At 39.6% G+C, this 16,719-nt stretch overlaps 1 protein-coding gene across 2 annotated transcripts in view; it reads right to left on the bottom strand.

Annotated features, from left to right (window-relative positions):
* Positions 1-16,719, bottom strand: part of PRIM2 (DNA primase subunit 2) — a 227,342-nt gene that overhangs the window by 106,017 nt on the left and 104,606 nt on the right. The gene's annotated exons all lie outside the window — the stretch shown is intronic.

Genomic DNA, 16,719 nt, shown 5'->3' with positions numbered 1-16,719 from the left:
TTTAAAAACTAAAGAAAGCTCAAAAAAAAAGAGAGAAAGATTTTTGCTAAAGCTTTTAAGTAGTAAACCCAATAAACTGAACCTTGAAAAATTGGAAAAACATTCGAAATAAAGTAATGGATGCTACACTGTATGTTTCAATCACTTATAGATGGTTCAGGAGCTTGTCATATCACAGTTTGACTAGCCTATTAGCCTGCTCACTGGTCTGCCAGCTGACTATACTTCTGTCTGCTGACTGGACCTTTTTTCCTAAAACTCACATGTCCCACTAATGAAAAACCTGAATTGTTTCCAATTCTTCCTCCCATCCAGGAGCACCTCCGACCATTCCCCTTTCTGTACTCCATCAGCAATCCTTCTTACTTATCCACTCACTTCTCCCATCTCAGTCCAGCTCACACACTTCTCAACCTACCCTATTCAATGTGCTTTTTTTCCCCCCTCTGGCCTTGCCCCCATTCATTTGCTCATGAATTTTCTTCTGTGTGACTCTCACTTCCCCTTCCCAACTTACCAGGCCACCACTGTTCCAATCTCCAAAACTCTCCTAAAATTCCATTATTTCCAGGAGGCTTTTCCTGATTAATTTTTCATCTCTCTAGGTAATATATCTCCAGTTACACAACTGTGCCAACTCATACCCACTTCTAGCCCTTCTGAACATGTCAATTGACAATCTCTAAGCAAGCACTCCTCTACATATTCATTTTTCCAACCTCTTCTACCTGCTAAATATTTAGTCTGTCTCCCCTACTAGACTATAATAATTATAACATGACATTATTAGAGAAGCAGCGTGGCTTAGTGGCAGGTGCCCAGGCTTGGGAGTCAGAGGTCGTGAGTTTGAATACCAGCTCTGCCACTTGTCAGCCATAAGAACCTGGGCAAGTCACTTTTCTGTGCCTGAGTTTATCTGTAAAATCGGGATTAAGACTGTGAGCCCCACGTGGGACAACCTGATTACCTTGTGTCAACACCAATGCTTAGAACAGTGCTTGGCACATAGTAAGCACTTAACAAATACCATCATTATTACTATCATTATAATCAAGTGCTTATTATCGTGCTAATATACTAGGCCCCTGAGTCAGAAGGACCTGGGTTTTAATTCAGGCTCCACCACTTGTTTGCCTTGGGACCTTGGGCAAGTCACAACTTCTCTGTGCCTCGGTTATCTCATCTGTAAAACGTGGACTAAGACTGTGAGCCCTATAATAATAATAATAATAATTATGGTATTTGTTAAGCACTTACTATGTGCCAGGCACTGTACTAAGTGCTGGGGTGGATACAAGCCAATCAGGTTGGACACAGTTCCTGTCCCACATGGGGCTTACCGTTTCATTCCCCATTTTACAGATGAGTTAACTGAGGCGTGGGGAAGTGAAGTGGCTTGCCCAGCAGACAGGTGGCAGAGCCGGCATTAGAACCCATGACCTTCTGACCCCCAGGCCCGTGCTCTACCCACTACGCCATGCTGCTTCCCTATGTTGGTCAGGGACTGTGTCCAACCTGACTAGCTTGTATCTACCCCAGCACTTAGAACAGTGCCTGGCACACAGTAAGTACTTAACAAATACCATACACAAAATACCATAAGTACCATACCATAAAAAAAAAAGAAAACACCCAGGGGTAGATTCAAGTTAATCAGATACAGTCAGGATTGCATCTTATTCTATTGTACTCTCTCAAGTACAGTGCTCTGCACGCAATTGATACTAGGTACTCAGTAAGTACTACTGACTGATTGATTTGGACTACTGACTGATGTGAGCACTAAAGTTAAAACCTCCGATCTGCCTTTAATGGCCACTCCAACAAGCCCACTGGATCTCTGAGTCATGATGCTGTCCTTCCCAACACTTCCCACTTGTCTGCTGTGTGACTTTGAGCAAGTCACTTCACTTCTCTGTGCCTCATTTCCCTCATCTGCAAAATGGGGATTAAGACCTTGAGTCCCAAGTGGGACATCCTGATTACCTTGTATCTACCCCAGTACTTAGAACAGTGCTTGGCACATAGTAAGCACTGAACAAATACCATCATCATCATCATCATTTTGGGCATCCTTACCCACCTTTCCTGAACAGGGCAAGGAAAAGCAGCAGCACCTTCACCAATTTTAAGATTCTGGGAAGGTTTTGACTGTAAGTTCATCCTCTGGATTGTAAACTCCTTGTTGGTGCGGAACATGTCTACCAACTGTTATAATGTACTCTTTCAAGCTCTCAGTACAGTGTTCTGCAAAAAGTAAGTGCTCAATAAATACCACTGATTGATTGACTTTGTCTTATTCCCCTACTTCAAAGCCTTAACCCCCCCTCTTCAAAGCCTTACAAAAGTCACATCTCCTCAAAGACCCCTTCTTTGACTAAGCCTTCTTTTCCTTTTTGTCCACTCCCTTCTGGGTCACCCGAGCTTGCTACCTTTATTCATCCCCCTTCCCATCCCCACAGCACTTATGTACATATCCGTAATTTATTTATTTATACTAATGTCTGTCATCCCCGCTAGGCTGTAAGCTCACTGTATGGCAGGGAATGTGCCTGTTATTCTGTTATGTTGTACTGTTCCAAGTGCTTAGTACAGCACTTTGCACACAGTGGGCAGGAATGTGTCTGCTGTTATACTGTACTCTCCCAAATGCTTAGTACAGTATTTTGCACACAGTAAGCACTCAATAAATGCTTACCGAATGAATGATTGAACAGTAAGTGCTCAATACATATAAATACTATCGATTGACTTATTGATTGCTTGATTAGATTCTAAGACAGCCCTGCTGGAGTGGTAAAGAGCTTGAAAACTGCTTCTTCAACCCCTATGTTCCAGAATTCCTTTCATATTTATTATTACCCTGATGTGCTTAAGTTGTTCCATCTTTATCTTTTCAATCTTTCTTCATATGTTTATTGCCAACCTCCCAACACTCTCTTTTAGACTGTGAGGCCCAAGAGCCAAACACCACATCTTATTTACCATAATATTCCCCAGTGCTTAGTGTAGTGTCTGTATGTAATAGGTGCTCAATATATATGACCACAAATGACTACACTTTTTCCAAAGGGAGTCTTACAAATAGGATACCAACCCATCTTTCAAATGACAATGGACAGGGAGCTACACTGTGTGACCTCTAGAGGGCCCTTCCACACCTATTAATACAAGATTATTCCAGAAATATATCAAATGAAATCCTTAAAGTTAAAATTTTAATCTTCAGAAATGTTCCATTTAAAATTAAGGCCAAGAAAATTTAAAGTAGTACTGTCTTTAAAACATATGTTCTTCTTTTTTAAAAAATGAGGTGTAATGAACCCCTCCCAAAAATATTTCATAAATTTAACTAAATTATTGTGCTCATTTTACCTAACAAAATATTTTAATCGATTGTTAAAGTCTGCATCTGTTCTTCCTGATTCCATGCTCATGTAAATTAAAACTGGCATCTTTCATTATCTCTTAATCCCTTAAATCTGGGCAGTAACTTTGGGTCCAACATTCAGAGACCATATGTTTTCCTTTGGAAAAAAAATGATTAGAACATCAACTATAAGAGCTAGTCCTTTAACACAAACAACAAAGAAAAAGGAAACCTTGAGCAACAGAGAAGCTGAGCTTCCACTATACTAATAGTTTAAAGTATTTATTTCTTAGGAACAAAAAGAATGCTGAAATATAAAGAAAGACATAAGCTAAATTCAGCTCTTGCTGAATAGTCTGGCAAAAATGTAGAGTAGGGTCAAACAATCAACAATGATCATTATGAGGCTTACGCAAGCAAACTGTTTAAATCCACCATAAAAGCACAGATGCTGCAAACATACGTACTTTCTTTTAACATTTGCTTATAGCTTACACAATAATGCTTAATGAGCACTAAAAATTTAAGGCAAAACATTTTGCAAAGTTTTTCACATTGGAGATCTGCTGTCTCACCACTACAAAAGAATGTGATGCTACAGCTATTCCAACAGGAACCCTTGCCTAATGAAACCATCTGACAGGAAAAGATCCTAGTAGATCCTAGGATCTACAAGCAAAATTGAATTTGTAGAACTACAACCAAAGTCTCAGGAGGTCAAGACTTTCAGATCATAACCTTATTTCCCTTATCCCTAATTTCTATATGCTTAAACACATATTTGCACTGTGTGTTTTTTTTTAAATAGAGCAGCATAGTTGTTTTATTTTTACCACATAGGAAATGTGTCCTCTATCTGATCTCTGAACACTACCATATGAACGAATGAAGAATGACATGATAAATATGAAAGACAAAATTTCTCATGGAACTTTGTTATGTTAGAACCAGGCTTAAGCCAATCAGATTGATCTTCCATATAAATCTTGACTTTGTTGATAATCGAATCACACAAGAACAAATGACCGGCATCCAGGCCACACATGGAAGATTGGTATGCCATGATCCCAGGGCCATTTTGTGATAACCAGAGATTCATATTCTGGGTTCAAGAGCCATAACTGAGGCTGAAAATCTCTAAGATGAGGTTCCATCTCAGGAACCTCTCCTTCCAGCTCCTCTTTCCAGAATTCATTTGAAAGTTATGTGGGTCAGGTCCTGTTTATTTCTGCTTCTGAGTATAAAATGATCTGCCATTATCTGGGTAAACCCATCAAATGTAGAGTTCAACAGCTAAAATTCTGACACTTTCAATTATATGCAACAGAAATTTGCCAGTTACTAATTTTAAGAGTTATAAGTGGAATAAAGGAAGAAATGATCAGTGGAATTTATAGGGTGCTTACTGTATGCTGAGCACTGTACTAACAACTTAAGAAAGTAGGATAATACAATATAATAATAATGTTGGTATTTGTTAAGCGCTTACTATGTGCCGAGCACTGTTCTAAGCACTGGGGGAGATACAGGGGAATCAGGTTGTCCCACGTGGGGCTCACAGTCTTAATCCCCATTTTACAGATGAGGTAACTGAGGCACCGAGAAGTTAAGTGACTTGCCCAGAGCCACACAGCTGACAAGTGGCCAAGCCGGGATTCGAACCCATGACCTCTGACTCCAAAGCCCGTGCTCTTTCCACTGAGCCACGCTGCACATAATAGAGTTGATAGTTTTGATAGTTTGCAATCCCTGCCTATAAGGAGCTTACAGTCAACAGAAGGAGCTTACAGTCTACAGGGGAGATTAGAGTCTACAGGAGGAATTTTTTGTTGAGAAGCAGCGTGGCTCAGTGGAAAGAGCACGGGCTTTGGAGTCAGGGCTCATGAGTTCGAATCCCAGCTCTGCCACTTGTCGGCTGTGTGACTGTGGGCAAGTCACTTAACTTCTCTGTGCCTCAGTTCCCTCACCTGTAAAAATGGGGATTAAGACTGTGAGCCCCACGTGGGACAACCTGATTCCCCTATGTCTACCCCAGCGCTTAGAACAGTGCTCGGCACATAGTAAGCGCTTAACAAATACCAACATTATTATTACAGTCTACAGTAAGAGATATAACAAAAGTAATTGATAATTTTTCAATATTGTGAGGATTAGAAATCCAACAAGGGTCCCATTTTCCAACATATATTCCAGTCATGGTAGACTGAAAAGACCAGTCTTAAAATGGTCTTTACCTTGTCTTTTAAAGCTCTCCACCCTTTATTCCCACCCTTCTGATTAAAGAGTTGCCTGGATCCCATGAGTCTCTGATAGAAGCATCACTGAACACCCACCCCATACTTTCCATTACTGGAGAAGAGAGGCTCCACAGTGCAGCACACAAGACCAAAGGTGCCAACTGAGAGCCCCCCTCCCAGGGAAAAGTACCATGCCTAATTTCCACAAGTGTATTCTCTCTGAGAGCTTAATACAGTGCTTTGCTCACAATAGGTGCTAAAGCAACACTACTTCTGACATCAGTCCAAATGTCTGTGCCCTGGAATATTCCACCTATTTCCAATTCCAGAGTTTTACTGAATTCTCACACATTTGGTTAATCCACATATCTAGCCTTCCTAGCTTCATTCCCTTGAATTTATTTACAGGTTTATGAAGAGATTATAGGAAGAAGTACAATTAATCAGTGGGTTCAAGTATCAGAGCTACCACATTTCAGAGCATATCATTTTTCACATTCCTTCATCAAGATACGGATTAAAATGAGGAAGGAGAAATAAACTGCATTTTCTTTATACCTAGAATAAATTAAGTGAAAAACTGCAGTTATCTTTTGAATGAAAGGCACTCAGAAATATTAATGTTTTATTAAAATGTAACTTTATATATTTCCAACCACAGTGTGAATTCCATGGTAGAAATAAACATATCAAGGATGTGATTGAAAAAAATAGGACTTTTTAAAAATGAAAATAGCTCATTTTCATGCTACTTATTTGTACTTTAAAATAAATAATGTGAAGAAACAATGTTTCAACAATGCATGGTATTACACATGTACATTAACAGGCTTCATTAGCAGCACTTACATCATTATTATATTCAACCCTCCAGCCATGAGTTGCTAAGAAGTATGCTCTGTTTATTCTTATTTTGTACTCGCCCAAGCGCTTAGTATAGAGGTCTGCTCACAGTAAATATTCAATAAATACGATTTAATGAATGAATATGCTAAAGGATGTCTTTCCCAAGGTGAACCCGGGGTACCCACCATCTCAAGGTCAAATGCTATCTCATGACTGCCTGAGTCAGCAAGGCAGAACTCAGAAATGCGGGTGAGATACCGCCCCATAACCAAAACTGCTAGATTGACAGCCCAAGCCAAGACTATAAAAGGCGTCCCTAGCCCCCGTGCCAAGTAATTTGGGGGGGGGGGGGAGGCGGGGGAGACTGGATAAACTGAGGCCAAGCTGGAATGGCCAAGGAGCACAGGCAATAAATACCTGCAGCTTCTGACCTTCTGTGCAGCACATCGAGACTTGCAACAGCCGGCTGTGGGTCACCTCTGCCTAGAGTGTAGGATGCCCACTCTGCCTGCACCAAGTGAGGAGCTGTGGGATGGGTGAGTGTCTTGCTGAACGCTCGTGGGGTTGGAAGCCAGGCGTTTCGCCATGGGTGTGTAACGCATAAGTGAATTCCTCCCAAGTGGAAAGAATTCACAGGTGGGAGCTAGCCACCTCACCACGTGCGAACAAACTATAAGTGAATTCCTCCTGGGTAGGATCTGGGTGTTTGGTCATGAGCGACTAACACATAAATATATTCCTCCCAATAGGGAAGCTCTAATATCATTAAATAATCATATTCCTCCCAAAAGAGAGGTTCAATTCGCCACATCCAAAATAATCAAATAAGTCAATTTGCCTCGTGGAATAAATTTTGTATAAATCTCAGCCTTTCTATCCCCAGGCTCTCTCTCGCAGCGCCGATTCCCAAATGAACCCATCCCCAGGAGACGGGTGACAGTCTTAAAAGAAATGGTTCAACAGAAGGAAACTAGAAGTACTGGATTCAACTGGTGCTTCATTTGAGTTCCATCCTATAGCCGAGGGATTGCCAGAGTTCTATCTCTAGGCTAGACTTTTGCAAAAATAACTGTTGGTGGTAACTCCAAATTTAGCTAATTAGTAAAACAAATATAAAATACACTACTGTAGCTTAAGCTGTAAATACTACATTGTTTCTATTGGATACAACATTACAATTGCATACAGGAAAAATAAGTTAAATATAAAGGAAGTTTTTTTTCCCATTATATTATTACACTAATGTCATCCTTTTCAAATGAATGGTTTGTATCCAATGTAAAGAAAACAGATCTAGGATTGTCATTTACAAAGAGCTACTATCACAGTTAGCCAGTTCCTACTGGCCATACTTCAACAACCACCCTAACTATCCCATTATCTAAAAATGGCATACTCCAAGCAGAGGCCAACCCATAAGTTGAACTTACTCTGTTTTATTTCAACATGTTGGAAGAAAGAATACCATAAAACTGGCAAAATTTCCATTCACTTGCCAAGTATGAGTGCAGCCATCTAGATCTCAGCTAATCTATTACAACACAATGGATTTAAATCATTCCTCTAACAGGAATTTAACCTCATTACAAATATTTATAGCCCAAAGGTTATTACCTTGCATTGCTCAGGAAAATTTAATCCCACTTACATTACTACCACCTTATTACTTACAGAATGCAATAAATGTAAAAATTATTTCATAACACAGAGCAAAAGGAGACGGTAACAAATAAAATAGACATGCAACGTTAGCTCTAAACTGTGAAATACCTAAAATTCAAAGGAGTATGCCAAGAACTCTACAGATATTCATGGAAAAAATCTACAGGAAAAAAAATTTTGAGGGAACTAAAAGCAAAAAAGGGAGAGTTCATAACTGTCCAAAAAATGCATTTTCAAAAACTATGACCTTAGCAAAAATTCACTAAATATTAGCTGCTTATCAGGGATAGAAACAGTCCAAAAAATGAATGGGAAGATAGATGGGGTTGGTAAAATTAGGGAAAGTGTAAATGAAAGCAATTACAAGCCAGGGTTTACTCCACTTGGATGTCCCTCCAACACTTCAAACTTAACATGTCCAAAACAGAACGCCTTATCTTCCCACCACATTCCTACTCTTCCCCTGATTTTCCTGTCACTGAAGACAGCACCATCATCTTTTCTGTCTCACAAACTCTAATCCTGACATTATCCTCTAACTAGTTAAACCTACATTTTCAATCTGTCAAATCCTGTCCTTCAAAATAGTGCTAAATTTTGTCCTTTCCTCGCCATCCAAATTGCTATCACATTAATCCAAGCATTCATCCTATACATTCTTGATTACTGCATCAGCCTCCTTGCTGACCTCCCTGCCTCCTGTCTCTTCCCACTCCAGTCCATACTTCACTCTGGACAAATTCGTCTAGTCCATGTTTCCCAACTCCTCAAGAATTTCCAGTGGTTACCCATCCAGCTCCACATCATACAGAAACTTCTTACCTTAAATTTCAAAGCGCTCTATCACCCTGTCCATTCTTACCTTCCTCCCTGATTTCCTACAACAACCTAGCTTGCACACTACACTTCTCTGATGCCAACCTACCCACTCTACCTCGATCTTGTCTATCTCACTGCCACCTCTCACCCACATTCTGCCTCTGACCTGAAACACCTCCCTCTTCATATCCAACAGACCATCAAGCGTCGCACCTTCAAAGCGTTATTAAAGACACATTTCCTCCAAGAGGCCTTCCCCAACTAGGCCTTCACTCCCTTCTGTGTTGCCCTTACACTTGGATTTGCACCCTTTATTCACCTCTCCCTCGGCCCCATAACACTTATGAACATATGCATAATTTATATTAATGTCTATCTCCCCCTCTAGACTGTAAGCTCACTGTGGGCAGGGAACGTGTTTACCAACTCCGTTATATTGTACTATTCCCAGTACTCAGTACTGTGTTCTGGACACAGCACGCACTTAGTATACATGACTGATATCACTAGCAGCTGGTGAATTTAATGGTCACCTATATTAAACACTTTTTTTTATTCTGAATTTTCCTTTATTTTTTCCTTCACTTAACTTTCAAAATAAACTGTCATTCAGTGATGTAACACAGTTTCGTCTCTTCCTTGGAATCTCTTATCATTTAGTCATGTTCTTTATGCGATAATCCTCATTGATTTCAGAGTTCATGTACATTTCTTTTCTATATCTGGCTTGATTTGATCTGAGACATTTTTTTCTCTCTGTGAAATTATTTATTTTGAGTGAATCACAGTTGGGATTTGGGGGCAAATGCCACTTTCCTCTGCACTTTAGAACTCTAATTTAGTAGAGTAGATATCTCTACTGACCCAAAAGACTTTCATCGATGACAAACCAGAAGATGGAAGCTGATTGTGAATGCTTTATTTCATTCTATTTAGAAATTAGAACGAGTAAATTATGAAAAATCCCGATTGTAAAAAACAAAGGTTTTCAGTGAACTGGATTTATAACTCAATACTGGGATGATTATGCACAAACTAAATAATAGTATTTATTAAGCATCTATTATGTGCGAAGTACCAGGCTAAATGTGGAGGTATATATAAGACAGTCAAATTAGATATGGTCTCTATCCTACATGGGGCTTTCAGGCTAAGAGGGAAGAAGAACAGGTAATTTTATTTATCCCCATCATACAGTTGAGGAACCTGAGGCACAAAACATTTAAAGCGATGGCTGGTCCAGGATTAGAATCTGGGACTACCTGGGTCCTCCTGGTCCTGCTAGACCTTTCCTTTCCCTATCTAAATGATATTTTTTTAAAAAAAATCTATATTCTTCTTCACTGGGTATCTGGCTTTTACTTTTCACTATCCACAATGACACTGCATTTTTTGTCACTTTTGCAAAAATGATTTTCACATAATTTCCTATGGCAATATTTCAACTTCAGCTACTGAGGTTATTGAACCAATATTTAACGTGGAAAGAGGCAACCAAGATCTTTTTAGGAAAAGTGTTTAGGGTATTTTATACAAATCCATATGCAAAAGAGCTAAAGTCTAGATTTTAAGCTAAATTACAAAAATTACAGCAATTCCTGCAAATGTACTTCAGTTTTCCTTGCAATTCACAAAATAAAATGTTAACCACCTCTGTCCAATCAAAAGGAAACAAGAGGAAAATCAATAGCAGCCTATCATCCAATCTGTGAATTACAATTCTACAATGAATTCATGAGTCACAGTGACATAATAAGCAAATGAATCAAGAGCTGAGCTGAGTGTTTTATGATACCACAAACACCCTTAGATGTATTTATAACCACATAATTTATTTTTATAATAAACACATCATTCCACAATGAATATTAACATTGTTCATATTTAATGCCTTTAATTTTTCTCCCTATATAAAATTACGGTTCTAAGTGTGACTTCTGCAAGGAAAGAACTTTTGGAAATTAGAAAGGCCTATTTTGGCAGGAAGGAGAAATTGCTAGTCCTGAAGCATCACTCATGGAGAAGATAGCACAGTAAAACGTATGCACTTTAGCAATGGTTCATGCATGAATTGCAATTTCACACAGTGTCCAACAATGAAAAGCCATGATTGCATTACCTTCTCAAAGTTCTGCCCTAACAGCCAGATTGTGCAATCTCACATTTCCTCCTGCACTCAGGACATCTCTACTTGGATGTCCCACCGACATCTCCAATTTAACATGACCAAAACAGAACTCATCTTCCCACCCAAACCCTGTCCTCCCCCTGACTTTCCCATTACTGTTGACAGCACCACCATCCTCCTGTCTCCCAAGCCTGTAACCTTGGCATCATGTTCACCACACCTCTTCCATTCAACCCACATATTCAATCAATTTTAGATTATGAGCTTTTAGGTTTAGGTTGTGATTCCCAAGTGGGACAGAGACTGTGTTTATCCTGATCACCTTGTAGATACCCCAGTGCTTAGTATGGTGTCTGTCACCTAGTAACTGCTTAACAAGTACTATGGGAAAAAAAAGATTGTGATTATTACAGGCAGGAACAAGAAGAAACATAAATCAGGTTAGCCCCATGCACTGTGCTAAATCCAGGCTAATACTGAATGGTCCAGGCCCACTACATGGCTCCCAAACATTATGGATGGATCAGTCCAAAGCCTAGCTTCTTTTTCTTACAAGCTTGCCCTTTCACTTCAAATCTGTTAGCTCAACCCATGGATGAAACCACCATGTGTACTGGAGTCTCCAAGAAATAAAGCCCCAGAACACTTCTCACCCAACTCAAATCACATTCTAGTTTGGAGTAGTAGAGTAGCATGGCCCAGTGGATAGATCCCGGGCCTGGGAGTCAGAAGGTCCCAGGTTCTAATCCCAGCTCCGCTATTGTTTGTTGTGTGAACAACAAAAGTCACTTCACTTTTCTGTGTTTCTTTGTCTCTGCAAAATGAGTCGTCAATAGCGGTCCTCTCTCCTACTTTAACTGGGAGCCTCATGTGGGACCTGATGATCTTAGTACAGCCTTGGCACATTGTAGGCACTTTAGAAATACTATCATTATTATTATTATTTTTATTCAAGGTTGGGCAAAGACACTGCAGTTCAGAAATTACCAGGGCCACCAGGAAAAGCTGGGCCAGGCCTTGAAATTGTAGCCCTTGCAAAGTTCTAAAACTCAGTAACTGGATACTGGATACTGGAGAATTTCCAGTTATTACAGCCATATAGTATTTGCTTCTCCATTTATCATCATGGGTTGCTTTAAGGAAGTAGATTTTACCATCAGAAGTTACCATCAGAAGGAATTGCAAGTCAAGTATGTGTCTTCCCCACTTTGAGATTATGAAAATGCTGTCAGAATGCCCCAAACCATTTAGATGTTTGCATCATCATCTGTTGTGAATACTGTGCAGATCACAATCTAGGTGCCTTAGAAAGTAAAACACAAATACAAGGCAGGATATTGTAAGTACTTGGTCAAAGTGATAGTTGTTTGAATGGAGAGTAAATGGTGGACTCCAGAGGGGTTGTGACATTGAATATGTGGATTGAATGAGAGAGATGAGCTAAGAAAACCCCAAAGTTATGAGTTCTGGAGAAAAAAAGGATGGTGATACTGTTTGGGAAAGTTTGGGGAGGATGAGTTTGGGTGGGAAGGTGAGTTTTGTTACTTATACAGTCTCTTCAAAAGCTAAATCCAGCTCACACTCTTGAATCCTCTCAAGTTAACCTACTCATGGTATCTCATTCCCATCTTTCTCAATTCTGACCACTTGTTCACATTGTTCTTTCTGTCTAGAACTCTCTTCCCCTTAAGATCCATCAGACAACAGCTCTCCCTGTCTTCAGAGCCTTTTGGGTAGGCTGTGACAGAAGAAGAAGAAGTCACTGGCAAGCCTTTTTCAAATCTCACCACCTCCAGGAGGCTTTGCCAATGACAGATCACAGCCTATCAACTATCACCTCTGCACATTCATGCCAACTCTGTGCTTAAGTACTCACAACCACCTGTACTACTTCTGTACATTCTGATTTATGTATTCTACTATTTAACATTTATTCACCCACATATTTACCTTACCATTCTATTTTTTCCCTTATCTGTAAATTATTTCATGTCTGCCTTGCCGACTAAGTTGTAAACTTCTTGAAGCACTCTGTCCAAAGAAGGCGCTCAAACAGTAGTACTGATTGGATTGGCTCTGTAAATTTAGAGTCTGAACTTAGACGGAGAGGGGATACCTGTACCTCATCATCACTGGATGTGAGACTTTGTCTTCTCCCATTAGGGACTGTGATAAGATTTCCATATATTTTCTAGGTTCCTGGGCCAATGTTCTGCACCTGAAAGATGCTCATTAAATACTTATGAATAATGAATCATTCCCCATTTCAAAATTTTATTTTTATTTTTTTCCATAATTATTCCACATTGATTAGAATAATTATTCCAATTATTACTATTCCACATTGATTAGAAGACTGAGAAAGAGTCAATCACCTAACTTGGTAAAATCTGGTTGGATACTGGAAAAGGGACTACTTCTCCAACAAATTCTGAAAGCAACAGTAGTTATCACTTTATCAATATGGGTGCAGGAAAAAAAAAGAGAAAATAACTTCTGTTCCACCCCAATATGCAAGAATGCACCAACCAAGGTTCTGAGGTGAATAACCCACCATAACATACGAATTACAATATTCAGTCCTCCATCTAAACGTTATTTTTATTGACGTCATTAAAATGGCAAATGGCCCTTGGCCCAAGCAGGACTGGGTTGGCAGGACATAAGACCAATGAGAAATTTCAACCTCAAGTCATTAAGCACAATGAGGTGACAAAGATAGTAGAGAACAGTAAAAGAAAAACAATAAGCATAATGAATTTTACAAAGTGGGAAGTATGAGACTTTCAGTGAGGAATCTGATGGTCTCTTATCTTCCATTGTGAAACAGAGATATTTCTCTCCTATCCTCTAAATCTCATGGAAAGTGGGGTTCTGAAGATTAATGAAAATATACTGTCCCTGCTTTAAGTATTTGGAAGGAAAAGCTGTAAATATAAATTTTTCTTCCTATTTTCCAGATTACTGCTAGAGTCACAAAAACTGCTTTGTCTTTTCCCCTTTTGAGAATTAGTATTAATTTATTTTTTCCCATAATTTTTGACTCTTACAATTTAATAACCATGAAAATCTCACAGCCTATCCCACATCTTACAAGACAGAATAGAGGTAAATCACCATGCTTACCAATTTGCTTACTATTTCCACACTTGTCAGTAAGCGGTACATCTACATTTTATTCCAGGTTGGAGGCTCTAGATGCTAGATCATTAAGCTATTTTTATCTCGATTTGGGAACCTCCCTGGCATTGCATATTTGGCTCAAGTTAGCAACCTGATGTAATACTGTGTCTAAAATGTCATTGGACATTTGAAAGAAACAATTATGCAGGGCATATACATTTTCTTTCAGGTCAAAGGCTGTAAATGCTAGATCATTAAGTTATTTTTAATCTTGATTTGGGAACCTCCCTGGCATTGCCTATATGGCTCCAGTTAGCAATCTAATATAATATTGTACCTAAAATGTCACTGGACATTTGAAAGAAATAATTACATTTGTATTGCCCACTTTAAAATAAACTCTTTAAATAAAAATGCTTTCTAATGGCACTGTTCACATCTTAAGTGTATGATAAATGCTCCTCACGTAGAATAGGCATTCAACTGTTGAACTATTAAAATCTGACAACTTTCTAAAATCAGTTTCTAATAGTTTTAATAAAGAGCACAAGAGGAAATCAGCTGTAATGAGGCCCTCTCTTTTTGGGGAAATTTTAACAGACCATAGAGATAAACTTATACTGAGCACAGTAATGAAGAGCTCTGATCAATCTAATTAATTTCATTAGAATATGCCCAATCAGACAACTCAGCACTTTTGTATTTTTCTATTTACTGTCTATAAATTTACATGTTTCCTATCATTCTCAACTATCATATATTTATTCATTTATGTCTACTGTCTCATTTGAATTGGACTGTGATCTTTGCCCCTAAAAAGGCTACATTTAATACTTTTTTTAATGGTATTTATTTTGGGGTTTTTATGGCATTTTTTATGCATTTACTATGTGCCACGCACTTTAGTAAGTGCTGGGGTTAAAGGTTGGACAGAGTTCATGACCCACGCAGGACTTAAAATCTTAATCCCATTTTACAGATCAGGCACCTGAAGCACAGAGAAGTTAAGTGATTTGCCCAAGGTCACACAGCAGACATGTGGCAGAGCCAGGATTAGAACACAGGTCACCTGAGTCACAGGCCCATGTTCTTTCCACTAGGGCACACTGCTTCTCTTATATGTTCCAAATACAAAGTCACCACAGCAGGTTTAGCCATGGAAATTGGCAAACCATACCTGCAGGGGCATACCTGAGGAGACTTATGAACATGGAGGGACCACCTCCTTAAGAACTGTCACAAGCTCTTTCTCAACATTTGGAAGACTGAACGTAGCTCAGTGGAAAGAGCCCGGGCTTGGGAGTCAGAGTTCATGGGTTCAAATCCCAGCTCTGCCACTTGTCAGCTGTGTGACTGTGGGCAAGTCACTTAACTTATCTGTGCCTCAGTTCCCTCATCTGTAAAATGGGGATCAACTGTGAGTCTCACGTGGGACAACCTGATTACCCTATATCTACCCCAGCACTTAGAACAGTGCTCTGCACATAGTAAGCGCTTAACAAATACCAACATTATTATTATTATTATTATGTGCCACAGGATCTCACAGATGCCACCAAAAATACTTTCATTATAATTACCAAACCATTATATTGTAACTTCTTAAGGTCAGGAACCTATTTGTAACTCCACTGCACTCTTTCAAGTGCTTAGTACAATGTTGCGGTGGCCATTCAAGCTAGCCCTACACAGAAAAGAGGCAGAGTAAACTGAGGAAGAAACTCACTCCTAAGTACTCCTCCCTGAAACATGTACTACATCTTTCAAAGTATTTCCTTGGAACATAGTCTGAAGGAAGGATTAGGAGAAGAAGAGAATAGAGCGGGAGCAGGTGGTTAGGGAAGGAGCCCCTCTGTTACTTGTGGGCAGAAGGTTGGAGCCACAACCCTGGGAGGAGTCAGGAGAAAAGAGGGAACTCTGAGGTGATCCTGGAAGATTAGGATATGGAGGAGGTAAGGGGTTCAAGAGTTAGGACTGCTTCTGAGGGGGAGGACTGCAAGCAGAACTACCCCGACATCTGAAGATCTTATGGGAAGGACGGGGAGAGGGTTAAACTTGAACCTGGGACATTTCTAGATAAAGGGGAAAGGACCATAACATGCACCAGGGCCCCTTTAGGAAAGTAGATAGTGTTCAAGTGTTCAAGAAAGGGAAAAATGGTTGGGATTGGAATTCTAAGCTATGTGTGACCTAACTTTGGGGTTAATACTTTCAAATCGGTTATTAAAAACCTATTCAGATCACTAACCATTGTGTCTGTCTTTGATATCATCTGGGAAAGTCTATGTGCCCCGGGAGATGTGTCTACCTCGGAGACTGAGGGGGAGGGAGACCTTTCTTCTCCAAGCCTCCTGCAATCTACTCGAGGAGGGGGGATAGCTGGCAAAATTCCTTCCTGCTCGGAGCCGTACTAATTTAAAAGTCAAGGTTGATGGCTGTGAATGAAGAGGTTCGGGTTGTGGTTTGCTAGACAGGAAACCCCAAATCCTGTCTTTTTTTATGATATTTGTTAAGCATTTACTATATGTCCATCA

The sequence above is a fragment of the Ornithorhynchus anatinus genome, chromosome 1 (assembly GCF_004115215.2).
Source record: "Ornithorhynchus anatinus isolate Pmale09 chromosome 1, mOrnAna1.pri.v4, whole genome shotgun sequence".
Taxonomy (NCBI): domain Eukaryota; kingdom Metazoa; phylum Chordata; class Mammalia; order Monotremata; family Ornithorhynchidae; genus Ornithorhynchus; species Ornithorhynchus anatinus.
The sequence above is the reverse complement of the archived record's forward strand: the minus strand, read 5'-3'. Positions and strand labels throughout refer to the sequence as shown.